Source organism: Choristoneura fumiferana, chromosome 13 (assembly GCF_025370935.1).
Source record: "Choristoneura fumiferana chromosome 13, NRCan_CFum_1, whole genome shotgun sequence".
Classification (NCBI taxonomy): Eukaryota; Metazoa; Arthropoda; class Insecta; order Lepidoptera; family Tortricidae; genus Choristoneura; species Choristoneura fumiferana.
In genome coordinates this window covers 5945967-5961515 of record NC_133484.1, presented here as the reverse complement: position 1 = coordinate 5961515, position 15549 = coordinate 5945967, and the positions used below count along the sequence as shown (strand labels likewise).

The following is a 15549-nucleotide window of genomic DNA, read 5'->3' as shown; positions in this document are numbered from 1 at the left end:
TCTAAAAAACGAAATATGAGAGGATTTTTAAATTGCGTTTTAGATCATAATCTTAAATGACAGCTTACTGTCACATGCCTAACTCGTCTGAATAAGTACTCATACCAATGCAGTCATAAGAAACTTGTTTTTCCCAAACACCATTATCACAGATCGTTAGCTTCGGCCTTGGTGTTCATTTTATTTATATCGCACATCTTAGCCGTAGGCAGTAACGTTGTGCCTGTGTGCTTTTATGTTTACCCGGATTCGTAGGAGAAAGTATCATAAACAGAGTAATAAAATCTGTTACTCTGAACACATTGGTTCAGTAAATTGACAGAATTAAAACGAATGTTCGTCATCATTTGGCCGATAATATCTTACTGCTTGGTATAGGTCTTCTTTCAGAATGAGAGGGCTTGAGCTGACGGGCTCAGGCGGATTGGGAAGTTCACACACAGGTTTTTCTCAATGTTTTCTTTCACCGTGAACTCTAGGACGTCCACCACGAGATGGACGGATGACCTGTTTAAAGCAGCTGGTTCATGGGAGATGCAGGATGTAAGCATCTTCCAACTAAAGCAACTGGGGGTGGGGATTTAAATGTCCAACAGCGGACGTCCTACGGCTTAGACCTCCAGTTGCTTCGGTTGGAAGCGGCCTGCATCCAAAGTGTGAGCATGTGGCCATAACCAGATCAGCCGTCGCATTATTATTATGAATAGGAATAATACCTTACTTTGCTTAGTTTGGGACTAAGTAAATTGGTGTGAATTGACAGTCGTTATTAATTTATTTAACTTAACTTAAAAAGCTTTGAACAAAAATTTCAACTTGTACTGTCAAATTGACAAATACTCAGGTATGCAAACAGTTTTTCTAGCGCACAGTTTCCGACGTTTTCAGTTCTCATATTCAAATTTACTTAAAATGTAATACATCGTTTTTGAACATAAAAACCACGAGTGAAAACAGGTTGCCCTTTTTGTAAGACTACATAACATGTTTTATTAAAAATTTCAATTATTTGCACGTGTATGCTGACGTAGGTACGCGCACATATTTACACTTCGCCACTTATGTGGAACACGAAGACTTTAACAACACATGTGAAGTGGCGATTTTCTGGGCGTTAATTATTCATAGAAACCAGTCAAGCGTGAGTCGGACTTGCGCACAAAGGTTGATACTAATAAATAATAATAAATTCATTTTTTTCGGGCAACTTGGCCCATACAATAAATACCTTACAGACTAACATACATATTTATAATCAATATTTAAAACTAATTTGGTGACAAAACGGCGGTGTATAAACCAGTGTTAGCAGCACACTGCTCCTAAGCAAAATGTACGCAACAGACAGACGTAAAAATTATAGAAAAATACCATTTTTTATAGGTTTTCTCGTACCTAATCTATAAGTTTAGAACTATCTTTTTTATATTAATACACCGCTACATTGTCACTTGCAGCAATCTGTTCCTGCGGTGGTCAAACACTGTGGCTGGAAGTTAAGTAACTCCTGAGGGCACTCACTGTGAAATATGCGGCAGAAAATACGAAGAGATGCAACATCCCTTCAAGGATCAAGGTCTGAATGCCTAGAACGCCAACAACTAGTTTTTTGGATTCCATAAAGAGCACTATGATGACCCTATATTATAATAATATCATACAAATCGGCATAGCTGTTAACAAAAATAAACAACCTATTTTTTGCAGCCACCAAGGTCGTTTTGGCGGTCAGTAACCTGCTCAAGACAAGACAATATTACCTAAATATACCTCCTGAGACCCACCATACAACAAAAATTGACATCGAAATTTAAAACTTAATGTCTCATAGACAAAATTGAATGTATTTATTAGTAAATTTGATATGATACAGATAAAATCTCATTTTAATCCTTATTAAACAGAAAGTTCTATTAAAAAAAATAACTGTTTATTATAAATCAGAATAACATTAGCTACTAACAATATGTACTAGTATTATCAGATTATCACTTTGAACCCCAGGAGGTTAAGTTATTTATTTATTATAACAACGGGGATCTAAGGGTTAAAAAGCATTTTGTCCTTTTAGAACTAAATTTTGGTTAGGACGAGGTCAGAAATTTTTTTTTTGTTAAAAAATTAAACTAAGGTTAAGCTTAATTTAGTACTGATTTATCCTTCATTTAACAAATGCTTACCGCAAAAACCACTGTTTAACTGTCGTATTTAAAGCATAAGTGTACAAAAGTTGCTAAGCTTTCATTACTATGCAGACCTTCAATCTCAGAACATTATCATATCATATCACCATAAATATCATGGGACACTTGACACCCGCGTCCGGGACCGGGAGACGAGCTGTCGGTAGGCCTCCAACAAGATGGAGCGACGACTTGGTTAAGATCGCGGGATCGCGGTGGATGCGGAAAGCACAAGACCGGTCTGAGTGGAGAGCCTTGGGGGCTGACATGATGATGATGATGACTTGACACCAATTGACCTAGTCCTAAACTAAGCAAAGCTGGTACTATGGGTACTAGGCCACGGATAAACATACTTATATAGATAAACACATATTAAGCATCCAAGACCCGAGGATAAACATTCGTATTATTCATACAAATATCTGCCTCAGCCGGGAATCGAACCCGGGACCTCAAGATTCGTATTCAGGTTCGCAGCCACTTGGCCATCTGGTCGTCTAAATTGCGCTGTTTCGATAAAGAACAAAAAATTCGATAAAAAACTTGGTAACAGAAATAACGTTTTTTCTCGAAATTTATAGACAACGGTAATTAAAAATAAGGCGATAATAAGAGTATATATTTACCATAGCCACTACCATCATTAATTGGAAACACTAGAAATTATTCCAGAAAAAAAATTGTAAGCTTCACTGTTCGACAGCAAAAAATGAAATGAACCAAAGGCACCACTTTCTTCCTAACTAGGCCGATCTAATAGTACATTAAAATCGCAAACCGCTCGTTCTGATTTTTTAATATGCTGTTAGAAACATAACCAGTGTATAGTCAAGTTAGCAGCTGCGAAAGACCTGTGCTAATCTTTATGAACTTCAAGGAATATTCACTACAATAGCCAAACAAATCAAGTTTGAAGGTTTGATTTTTCGAAAATGGTTAAACTGATCATCATTATATTGAGTAGGGCCTTTTTATTTACTCTTTCCTCCTGATGTATTTTGCTAAGTATCGAATATGTGTAGATAAATGTATATTTTCTCTCTCTCTCTCTTTCTTTTTTGTGTCCTAAACTTCAAATCACTGGTTCCATTAGTTCATGCCGTGCCTGGTTTTAAACCCATCTCTTCCCGTGGGTGTCATAACAGGCGACTAAGGGACTAATGCGAGATTGGGCAGCAATGCTCTCTATTGGATACTAAGAATTCCGGACTTTAGCACTGTGGAGTGACAGGCAAGACCACACTATTTTCCCAAGATAGTCTTCATGATGGTGTACTGACCCTCAACAGACGGCCACAACCACTCTGTCAAGAGTACAGTGACTTACAAAAAAGGCTCCGTTAGTTTCAGTTCCAGGAGTTAGAACGTTTTACGAAGTTATCACAGGTGTTTCGAAGATACAATCTTGAATATACGAGTACACTACTGATAGTACTCCTAACAACATTTTTTTAAGATTGTTTTTTGGAGTATTTTTGTATTTTTTCTTTCGACTCCAAATTTTGTTACTTTTACGGCCATCCCGTAAAACCCATATCGAAAATACAAACTGAAACATAAATGCACAGAAAAACAAAAATTTTCTTAGTCCATTAAAGTGTCCCACCGCTGGTGCTTCCTATTTTTGCCGTCATTTTCCCAAAATTCAAAATCAAATCATTCAGCAAGTAGGCCGCAATGGGCTCTTTTAAATATCACTTTTTTATGCTACTCTAGCACTTTCGGAAAGACCAGCATTACCAAGAAGAATGCGCCACAAGAAAATTGGCAGAATTTCTTTTTTTTTCAAAATAATTAATTACAAATAAAATACTTATAATTATAAACTGCAGTATAAAATTAAAGAAAAAAAACCCTGTCGAGAGCATGGTCCTGCCACTGCAACAACATCAACATATATAAAAAATCAAAACTAGCAGTTAGTTTGCGATCTTAACTATTTCTAGTGTAAGTACTATTTGACAGGCTGAAACTGTCATGTACCTACTCGACATAAAGTGCTTAAACTTTAAACATGGGAAAAAAACTGTGTGGTATCAAGTTTTTCTTTGTGGGTCTTTATTTCGCGATTCAAGTCACTTAGTAATACATGCGTGATTTTCTATTTGGCTCTCGTAACGTGTAGAAAGGTCAACTGTCAAACAAACCAGAATTGACTCTAAATTATTATATCTCTTAGTCAAAATAATGTCCGTTTATAAATTATTTGGACAGTTTGACTTTCATACTTTCATATTTTCTGCATTGTCACTTACACTTATTATAGGTGTGGCTAACCAAAATTGAATTAGCAAAATATAATTTTCAACTTTTCGAACGCTTACTCAATATAAAACAGAGACGTGCTTAAGCCCGAGTTTCTAAATTAACTTTAGGTACGCCATCAAACTCATTGTTTTTCTAAAAACGGTTTTTCTTTTTCGAATCGACTTCCGCGTGGGTATTTTCTGTTTTTTCCTATATTTCGATCTTATTCCATGTTATTACTATTTTAATCGCTTTACATAATGTATTATTAAAAAAATATCTGAAAATTCATAAAAAAAATAAGAGTATCTATCTACCTTATACTACGACACAGTCTGTTTTAAAGTGAATATTTAAATATCCTAGATTTTTGTTTATTGTGAGTACATAATATTTCCGAGTGTTTATCGGCTTAATTGAGAGCCTTTTTTTTAATTTGATAAACGGGTGTATTTATAATCGCTTAATATGGTGACGTGACGATAACAAAAACCAAACAAACGATTGTGACGGCCGGCTAAAATACTATTGCATAAATTAGGACTGATTTCAACATATATATGTTAAGGTATACCGTAGACGACAGGCTAGCAACCTGTTACTATTGTACCGTTTTTGTCAAACTTAAAACCTAAAATTGCTAAAAGTGGCTCCGAAGCGGTAACGTTTCGTGTGCTCTACCAACCCCATTTGGGAATACAGGCGTGAAGTTTGTGTGTGTGTGTTGTGTCATTTCAACTTTAACTCATTTAATTACGTAGACTTGTACACATTGCAACAAAAAATCACACGACAAAACTATTGATTAAATCCTCAACACCGCAACAGAGTGCACCGACTGGAAGCGATTCAAAACACCCACACCAGTCGGCGGTAAAACTAAAAACATCACTTTCTATACCATTATTCGCATTAGTTTTATTCGACCCAATTTCAATACCAAGTCGGCGGGTCACTAGAAATCGAACGGTTGAAATTCTAAACTGAAAAAGTGATTGTTTTGGATCTTTTTTCCAGTAATTAAGCGCACGAGTGCTCATTAGGGCTACGTGCTTCATCTATTGCTTTTTACTCATATTCTTTACAAATTAAGTGTTTAAAGAGAAAATAGTGAAAGAAATCGTCGAGGAATGAGGATTCGTGCTCTTGGTGTAAAATATCTTCTTTGTACAAAAAAAGAAAGTTAGGATGATTTATCTATACTAATACCACCTAATATCTACATTGACAAGTAGCTTGCCTTATTCACACTCCGCCATAGTGTGAACATGTTTAGTGTGAAAAGTCCTTACTTGGTCTTATAATATTTTGACAAAAACAATTGAGAATAAAAATGTTTTTCTTTTAACATATTATGTAGAAAGAAAGAGATAATTTCTTTAATTATCAGTCATTAACTATTAATCAACATCAATCATCCTTGGGCGATCGAATCAGATAAGCCATGTGCTACATCATAGAGAGCTAAAATTGTGCATTGGTGCTCCTTTTATAAAGTAGACAAGGATTAAGGACGGATTTCGTGAAAATCCCACGGGACGAGGAGTTCTGATGCCGAAGCTACGAGCGTAAACTAGCATCTGAATGAATAAACTGGTAAATATTTTTTGGAAAATGTGGAAGCGGGTAAAATTAGACTTTAAAGATTTGACCCGAGCAGACAAAAAAAAACCTGTTAAAGAAATCGTTGACTACAGATCGTCACTAAAAACACTAATTCTATAGCGGTTTCGGTTTCGGTTTTCGGTTCGGTTTATGTTGATGATATCATATTATGGCACGACAGCTACTATTACAACTACAACACGTCCGAGGTGGGTTGCTCGAACGTGACCCGATGCTCTACCTGCTTTTGTTTAGATTAGACTACCCTTGTTAGAACTTAGATGATACTTAGCTACCCCTAACGAAGTGCTAAGTGAGATTTTATGGAGCATTTAAGGTTCTAACCTCTGCTATACTCTTTCAAGCATACCTACATTTTTTAATAAGTGAGGAGAACTTATTGTAAACGAAACACCACCTACGAGTTATAGTTAGTTATCTTATTAAATTTATGTTTTTTTGTGTCTTGTAAAGCAAGTATCAACTTGACAGATAATTATATATTATAAGTTAAATCCGGCTAAGTGCAAAGCAACTCGTGCACCAAGGGTTCCGTACAAATATATGTGGGTATTTATGAATATCCAGGGTTAGCAGAATCCTATTTCTAACCCTTTTGGTTACGCAGTGTGGGATAGTTTTAGATTGGTTACGTAAAAATTATGAGTTTCATACAAGTGGATGCAAGTGGCGAGTTATCATTCATTGTGGCGTTCTATGGGGGAGTCCTACTTTGTTCAGCAACGGATGACATCCGGGTGAAAAGTTACAGAATTTTCTTTATTTGTTGTGCTTGAGCTAGCACACCAAATTTCAATTTTTTAGGACAATTGGAAGAACCAAAGAAGATTTTGACTCCCCGGCAATTTGTATAGAAAGCAACACGCCAGTACCCAAACTACGCGCTCAAAATGTTTTCCAGTACGCAGAAATGGCAATATGACCACCGCGTACACTTACCCCCCCCCCTTTGAGGACCCTATGGGAGGCCATAGACAAAGTGGGGGTGATTTTTTTTCTCATCCAACCCTTAGTGTAGGGAATCGTTGGATAGGCCTTTCAAAACCATTAGGGGTTTGCTAAGACAATTTTTCGATTCATTGATTTTTTTGCGAAATATTCAACTTAAAATCGAGCGCCCCCCCCCCTTTAAAATCTAAACCGGTGAGTGGGAAAATTTGAAAAAAAAAATCAGGTTGGTATATCAAACTTTCAAGGAAAACTATAACGGCTAAGTTTGCTTGAGAATTATTAGTAGTTTTACTCTTAAATAGCAGCCTAAGGTATAAAATATACCTAAACTTGGAAGATTCCGTATAAAATAAGAAATCCTTAGAAAAATATTGCTAAAATTTTTCGTAATGGCTACGGAACCCTATTTCGGGCATGTCCGACACGCTCTTGGCCGGTTTTTTTTTTACTATCGACGCAAAAAGACGGGTAGTTTTGTGAGTAACATGTACGAGTATGCAATATCTGCGTCACAAGGCATTGCATCGTAGCTCCTAGACCAATAAACCAATTTTGATGGGACTTTTTTTTTAAACTAGCCACTGCCTTAATCTTACCTGATGAGAAGCACATAATGTATGATCGAGTGCCGTTAATCAAAATAAAAACTATTTGTATAACAAAGTTGCATCTAACGACGTAAATTATAAATTCTACTTATATTATAAATGCGACAGTTTGTGAGTGAGTACGTTTGTTACTCTTTCACGCTGAAACGGCTGAAAGGATTTGGATATTTTTTTTATGTAGATAGCTGGACATCTGGGATAAAACATAAACTACTTTTATTCCATTATGAAAACCACGATTTAATTTTCGGAAATTCCTACGGGAATTTTTAAAAATCCCAAATTTCAATTTAGCTTCTAGATCTAATGATGAACAACTTTTAACAAAAAATGTATATGTATTCAAGCCCGAAACCAAATGTATATGTATGCAACCAAGTGCAAGCAACCCTAGGAAACATTTATTACCCTATCGTGTTGTTAACTCGTGGAATGCTCTCCCAGAACTTGTGATAAGTGCACCTTCAGTGAACATTTTTAAAAATAGACTAGACAAATAAATACTTAAAAAAGAAAGACTAAAGTAACAAGTGCAGTGAAGTACACGCATCAACTCTAAGAGCTGCTAGTGTGTTATTTCAATAATAATAATAATATTATTTGAACTCGTCGGATGTCATTTAATACGAGTAGTTTCATGTTGAAAACTAGCAGAAGACTTAAAACATAGGTAAGTGTAGAAAAAGATATTGTAATTCTTTCTTTCTTTCTTTAAAACTAGAAATAATTGTACGAGGGTAGTTTCGTTATACCCCGATAGATGGCGCTAGTACGGGCGCTCCACAACTCTGAATCGCGCTGTTAAGATTTTTCTAAGCATGTATAAGGTCTGAGAATGCGTTTGTATTTTTGAACGTTAAAACCACACTGAAGTGAAGCATGCTCTGTCTACGCGAAATAAAAGGACTTTTTTACATGTCGAAAGGAGCCTTTAGGTACATTCTTCTTGCAGAATAAATGTTTTGATTTTTAATCCTCATTAGTCATACTTAACCCGTAGCATTGAAAAGAAAGTATATTAACATACTTTGCGCTCAAGTAATCACCACGTTAATGGTCAAAACTGTTAATCGATTTCTGATGAATTTCTCAATGTAGGTACATTAAATATCGATTGATCAATTTATTTACCTCGGTTATATGAGAATTGAGTTAAATAGGTCAAAAGCCTTAACTGCTTAGGTACTTTAAAGTATTTCTTCGTAGTCCTTTTTCTAAGTACATAATTAGTAACGTGGTTGTCACTTCATCTATGTGTCGGCGGCCGATCGTAAAATCCGCTAAATCGGGAGCGTAAGCGTGAAAAGGCGCCATTTCATGAATTGGCTAAGGGACATCCGCCATATCGTTCAAAACTCAACGTTTGACGATTTGCTTAGTGACGTTTAGGCATATCATGAAACGCCGCCATTTCATGATTTGGCCAGTTTAGGCAGATCATGAAATTCCTAGGTATATCATTAAACGCCGCCATATCGGTTCTGGCACTTCGCCGGCCGCTACCGCGGCACGCTCGCTTCGCTCGCTCGGCTCGTGCGTTGTGGTCACAATTAATACTAACCACTTCTCGCTTAACTCGTCGTACCTAAATTATTATTTTTTTCATTATGATTGGTTTTTTTTGAGTCTTTTTGTATTTTTTATTTCAACTCCAAATTTGTTACTTTTACGGGTATCCCGTGAAACCATATTGAAAATACAAACTGAGACATGGATGCACAGAAAAACCAGAAAAAGAGTACGGATTGCTGAGGACCTGGATTCGATTCCCAGCGCTGGTCTCTTTTTCTGGTTTTTCTGTGCATCCATGTCTCAGTTTGTATTTTCAATATTATCTATTTCGGCAAATCACGATGTGCCCAGTATAGAGCTAGGATTATCGACGAATGCGTTGCTCTAATCGATCTGCCGTATTGTTTCTCAGGCACATCGTGATATGCCTGACCTACTTTTGGGCATATCATGAAATGTGTGATCTGACAGATTTTACGATTGGCCGCCGACATGTACCGACACAAAATAGATAGGTAATGTATTGGTTAATAGAGCGCAGACACTAGTATAAGCATTAATGTTATCGTCTACGCGCAAAATCAGTAGGTGATTAAAAAAAATACTGTGTAAGTATTGTACCATACGATTACAGCCACAAAGCTTCTGTTTCGTTACTTCAAATGTTATTTTTGAGGCTGGCATTCGCATCACAAGCATAGAGAGGGAGAGAGAGCGAGAGAAAGAGCATCACGACTCAACACCGACAGATAAATGTGAACCGGGCTTTAGTTTATACGTAGTTCGTCACGTAGAATTCGTTTATCATCCAGTGGGAACTATGCCCTTCCCCGGGACTCAAACTATCTGTATTCCAAATTTTATCTAAATAGATCCAGCGGTTTAGACGAGGTTAGGTTACAAACAAACAGACTCACAAACTTTCGCATTTATTATATCCACTTTGTATGGGATTTTCGCACGCAAAATCTAGATACACAAAATTCTTGCAAGGATACTCTACGCAATGTGTCTTCAAAATTTTCCGGAATTGTTATTGAGTTGTTGGGTTATTGAGTTACTTTGACTGAAAGCCCCTGTAACACCCCCGTCTTTGACGTGCTACACTTTGAACGAGACATGAGTGCCGTGGGCCAGTAAGTACGATTTTGACAACTCCTGCATTTTCCTTATACCATGTATTCCTTCGTAAATATAGACAGTTAGAATACATATACTCGGGACTCGATTTGTAGCATTCGAACACGGCGGATGTAGACGATATCTAATTTGAAAGAAAAGAAAGAAAGAAATAAATCATTTATTGCCACAAAAAAAACAGTTGAAAAAGAAAAACATTCACTAAACCTACCTATCTAATTTTGGTATTTCTGCTTCTTTGGTCAGTTGAAGTATAATTTTGATAGTGTTTTATGCGGCGATTAACCTTAACAGTGAAAATTGATCACAAAATTATATATTGCTCTCGTATCTGTCATTTTTTAATGCGTAAGTTGTCTCCGCGGTGGAATTTTGCTATAAAGTTGCAAAAACTACAATCACCGTACAACGTGAAGAAGAAGAATATATTTATCTTTAATTTAACTGACATTGGCCCAAGCCTTAAGGCCGCCATTGAGGGGAATAATAATAATAATACATATACTCCTACATAAAATAGATATACAGCCAATATTAAGTGTAGAAAAAAATAATTCGTATGAAAATTGAATTTAGAGTGTTTCTTTTAATCAATGTACTTATCTGTCTCTCTCTAAAACGTTTTTCTCTATGCTGTAAGTATTATGTATGGCGTTCCATGTATGTGACGTCACACGCTGGTATTTCTGTCTCTCTCTAATCTTGAATTTAAAACATATTTTAATCACAATTTCAAAATCCCGATAACTAACCATTTTAAGACATCGTAATTTTTTGCGATATTTTGTAAAATCCTGTAATTTTAATTCAGTTGACAGAAGTATGTTTAAGATAGAGTCATTCACGATGACGCGTGCCGTGATTCTTAATACAATGTCATTAATGTCTAATTTTGACAAAATCACGCGTCTTCGTAGATGGCACTAGGTATACATACATACATACATAAAATCACGCCTCTTTCCCAACGGGGTAGGCAGAGACGACATCCTTCCACTTGCTACGATTCTGGCATACAACTCTCGCTTCCTCTACATTCATCAATCTTTTCATGCATGCACTAGTTATACGACTTAATTATCATAAGCAACAAAACACTGATTCGTGTCACATTGCGTAAATAACAAACACATTATTCATTCACACTTAATTCGTCGATTCCTAAATAGGGTATACACGCGATAACAGAAACTGAAAGTTAATGCTGTGTACACACCGTGGATGCACGCGTTTGCATTTGCGTTCGAGTTCGCGGTCGAGCGGGCGTCATTAACCTATTGAACTTTAAGTGGTCAATTTTACGATGCAGTTCGGTTGTTCCGTACGGTATTTAAAAGCAAGGTCCAGCGTAGTAATTAAAGTGATAAATTACGGGAGATAATTATAACTACAATGTAGTTAAGTGTTATGATGATATTTTTACTATGCCATGTGAGTTAGACATGTTACACAAGCGCTATTTACCTGAGTGAAAAATAAAAGCTAAACATTCGCCGACAAGCAGAGGTTCGTAGGTTCGAAACCCGGCCCGCACCTCCAAGTTTTTCGAAATTCATGTGCGAAATTACATTTGAAATTCACCACCAGCTTTACGGTGAAGGAAAACATCGTGAGGAAACCTGCACACACCTGTGAAGTAATTTAATTGTATGTGTGAAGTTCCCAATCCGCACTGGGCCCTCGCGGGAATACCGCCCAAGCCCTCTCATTCTCATGATGATTCTGCCGTCAAAGGTATTTATTTATTTGGGAAACAAACAGCATACATACAGCAGCATACAGAGTTGAATATAAATATAACTCTGCTGATACATAAGCCAAAGCAGGTATTGTATATACTTTTTTTTGGTATCTTTGAACACTCTTTTGGATTTAGTCCAAAAACTACTACTAATTAATAATAATAAACTTCCGCTATATGAAACCTCATCTGTCAATTACTTATTCGTGTAATTTTGATATTGACGGTTCCTAACACATAATTTTCATCAAGTTAATTATAAAATTCTAGCGCAGCCCGACTTTTACTTTTGGCTGCTTATATATAGTTTATATTACCTACGTATTACTATTATCTAAGAAAAAAAAAATTACGTACTGACTCTAGTCTTAAATGTACAAATACAGCGAATCCATACGTTCACATCTACAAACGAAGTAAACAACCGTTATTTGACCCATATTCCGCCACATTTCTTAATGTATACAGCTCTGCGTGACATCTGGCTAGTGGCTGAGGAATCCAGGTTATGTTACCATCGGTTCTAATAATTAAACAGCAGATATAGCAACGCAAACCGGTACTGTGTATCCACAGCATTAGTTTATTAACTTTGTAATAAGGCGTGATAGTTTCTCAGAAATGATGTGGTAACAAGTAATCATAGAGAATAAAATTAGCAGAATAATTGATGATTTTGCTGAGATCAGAGAGATTGGATCAATCAGCACTGATATAGACAAATTAAGTGATAATCTATAATGATCGTGCTTGATTACTATTTGGAAAATGTTCACGTACAGTCAGTATTGGCACAGAATAAATAATAGTGTAGTGTAGTGTAGGTAATATAAACACTTAGATATATATACGTGTACATAGTTGGATATCGCATTTGATATTTTTTTTAATTCTGTTAACTTTAAGAAAACATTCAATTATCAATTATTAATAACTGTAAAGTGATATGTGATATGATATTAGCAGGGTAGTTTCTGAGCTGAGCTGTCTGTCATAGTTAACGGAAATCAGAAAAAAACCATGAATACCTACTAGAATTTCTATAGAAAACAACACATTACTGTCAACCAAGACTTCCAGACTTCAATCCGCAAGCTGCAGGGCTACTACGAAATTTGAAAACCGAAGTTCGTGTCGTTCGGTCCCTCTGACACTTATTACTATTTAATTCGAGAGCGAGAGGGACGGTACGATACGAACTTCGATTTTCGAACTTCGGAGTAGGACCTCTGGTCACGTTGTCGCGGTTCATACCCCAGTAATTTTATAAGAGAATATTTTTTAATCCATGTTTTTCCGGTTGTACTTTTTGTTGACTGTACTTGCATTTCCATCCTATCTACATACGAGTATTTGCATTTCAATTTCAAGACAATCTGCTAATGGAAATGTGTCAAAGTCGCTTCCAAAATTTGACCATAAACACACCAAGTAAATTAAAAGTTTTAAATAAAAATACTCGCCATATTCATTTTAATATGGCTGTCTCGTTGTAAACAGTAATATGAAACCTATTTGGTTTTGATTGTATCTTTTTATAAAATCCAAAAACTACGCTGACGGATCAATGGGAATCAAATATCTAATATCAACTGTACACTTTTCTTACTCATATTTCACTGGAAATTGGTGTTTTATTTATCTGCTTGCCAGAATTCTTTTCCAATCTGCTAAAAAATAATAGAAATTCGACGAAGCAAACCTAATAAGGTTGAAGGAAAATAAGTAGGTAATTGCAATGTCGCATGGTATTCTAGTTTGGTGAATCCGTTGAATCTATGTGTATGATGGATTATAGACATTTTGGGACTAGATAGAGGTTTCTTGCCCTATTTAATTTATTGAATCAGGCTTCACTTTGCGGAGGTCGATATCAATGAACTAAAATAATTTCTTCGCTCACCAATTTTTCACTTCTCATCGTAAAGTTCGTGTTTATGCTGGATCTAGGCGACATAAAATGACTTTGAATGCTCTAGTGCATAAAGTGAAATCTTCGTCTAATATTTTTTTAAATAATTTTTAATTTATATAAAACTAAATATCAATAAAATCAATCAAAAAAATTAAAACAAAAAAAAATCTATAATAATGCATGAAAAATAAAGGGCATAAAGAAAGTGAACAATTGTTTCCACTGAAAAGCAGACTGTAAAATTCGAGCTTTACCCATTATCCCCTCGACGTGTCGATCTACCCTCGCCGTACCGGCTTGGGTGGCTATATGAACGTCTTGTGTAAAATGGCTCGTTTTATGCTCTTGTTGTGTAATCTAATATTAGTTCTTGCCCTATTTGTTGTTGTTGGGTCAAATCTTGCAAGTTTATTTAGAGCTCCTGTGGCCGGGTTGACTTCAAAATTGGTAAAGTACCTACAAAAATATTATGTAGTTTGAATAACAATGCAAGAACAGTAGGGAAACAAAAAGTAGTAGTCAGCTTTTTTTTTACCGGAACTTATTTATTATTGTTTCCAGTTTTTGTAACAACTAAGGAAGAAACCATGATTTCGTATAAAAATCACATTTAACATGTACCTATCTATATGTAATGTAATTAAGATCTTATTAAATTGTATAGTCTTCTGATGTCGATTTTTCACTCATAATTATTTATCCATAATAGTCTATAACAAATTAACTGCTCAAAAAATTGATATTAATAGCAACGATGGTGGTTCAAATAAGCATTTAATTTCACTGGTGAATACTTACTAATAATGTACTAAAACCTGGAAACCTCATTGAGAGCGAGATAGAGATCGGTACGAGATAGTTCTGTGTAAAATGTGGTGTAAAAAGTAATTTCTCTCCTATAAAAAACCTTCCTGACGTTGGAGTCATCATAAAGTAAGTAAATTTAACTCTGACAAATGTCGTTGAAAGCAAGAGGTGATTTTTTGCCACGCTGGTGATTAAACAACATTATAGTGGGTATAGGTCAAACCTTGTTAGTAAATTCTGACACACTTTCTGATGTTCGATTGTGCTGAAATTATGCATTCATATGCAAATGCGATGACAATATAAACTTTTGTCTCTGACCTGATGAAGAAATCAGTAAGGAGGCCATAAAGAGGCATTACTTTTTAAATGAATATGGACATAAGACATTACGAAGTTTTTAACATAGACGATAAGGTTATGAGAATACGAGTATTTGCGTTATTTTATATTTTTACTTACTTATATAACTCCCATGTGCATCTTGTGACTGAATTATACAAACTTAAACGTTATACGTTAATGTTAAATTATATAAAATAAATCCAACTATTTTTTTTTGTTTGAAAATAATAAGCGGATATGATAGCTATGTATACCATTGCATTTAAACATACTCACGAAATCGGAATATACACAATACCGGAATATAATACAGAAGTCTAGAGACAATATATTTTACATGTTTGTTTTCCACGCAACGTAAATGAAAACCACGGTGTAACACGGTAGGTATATTTATAATGGGATTATAACAAAATCCCAGTTCACAAGAGCGAACCGCGTGAAAGGGCTAGTTAACCTCGTAAGACCCAC

General features: G+C 35.6%; 1 protein-coding gene across 1 annotated transcript in view; it reads right to left on the bottom strand.

Annotated features, from left to right (window-relative positions):
• The window catches only part of LOC141433953 (uncharacterized), a 124704-nt gene that overhangs the window by 104829 nt on the left and 4326 nt on the right, over window positions 1-15549 (bottom strand). The gene's annotated exons all lie outside the window — the stretch shown is intronic.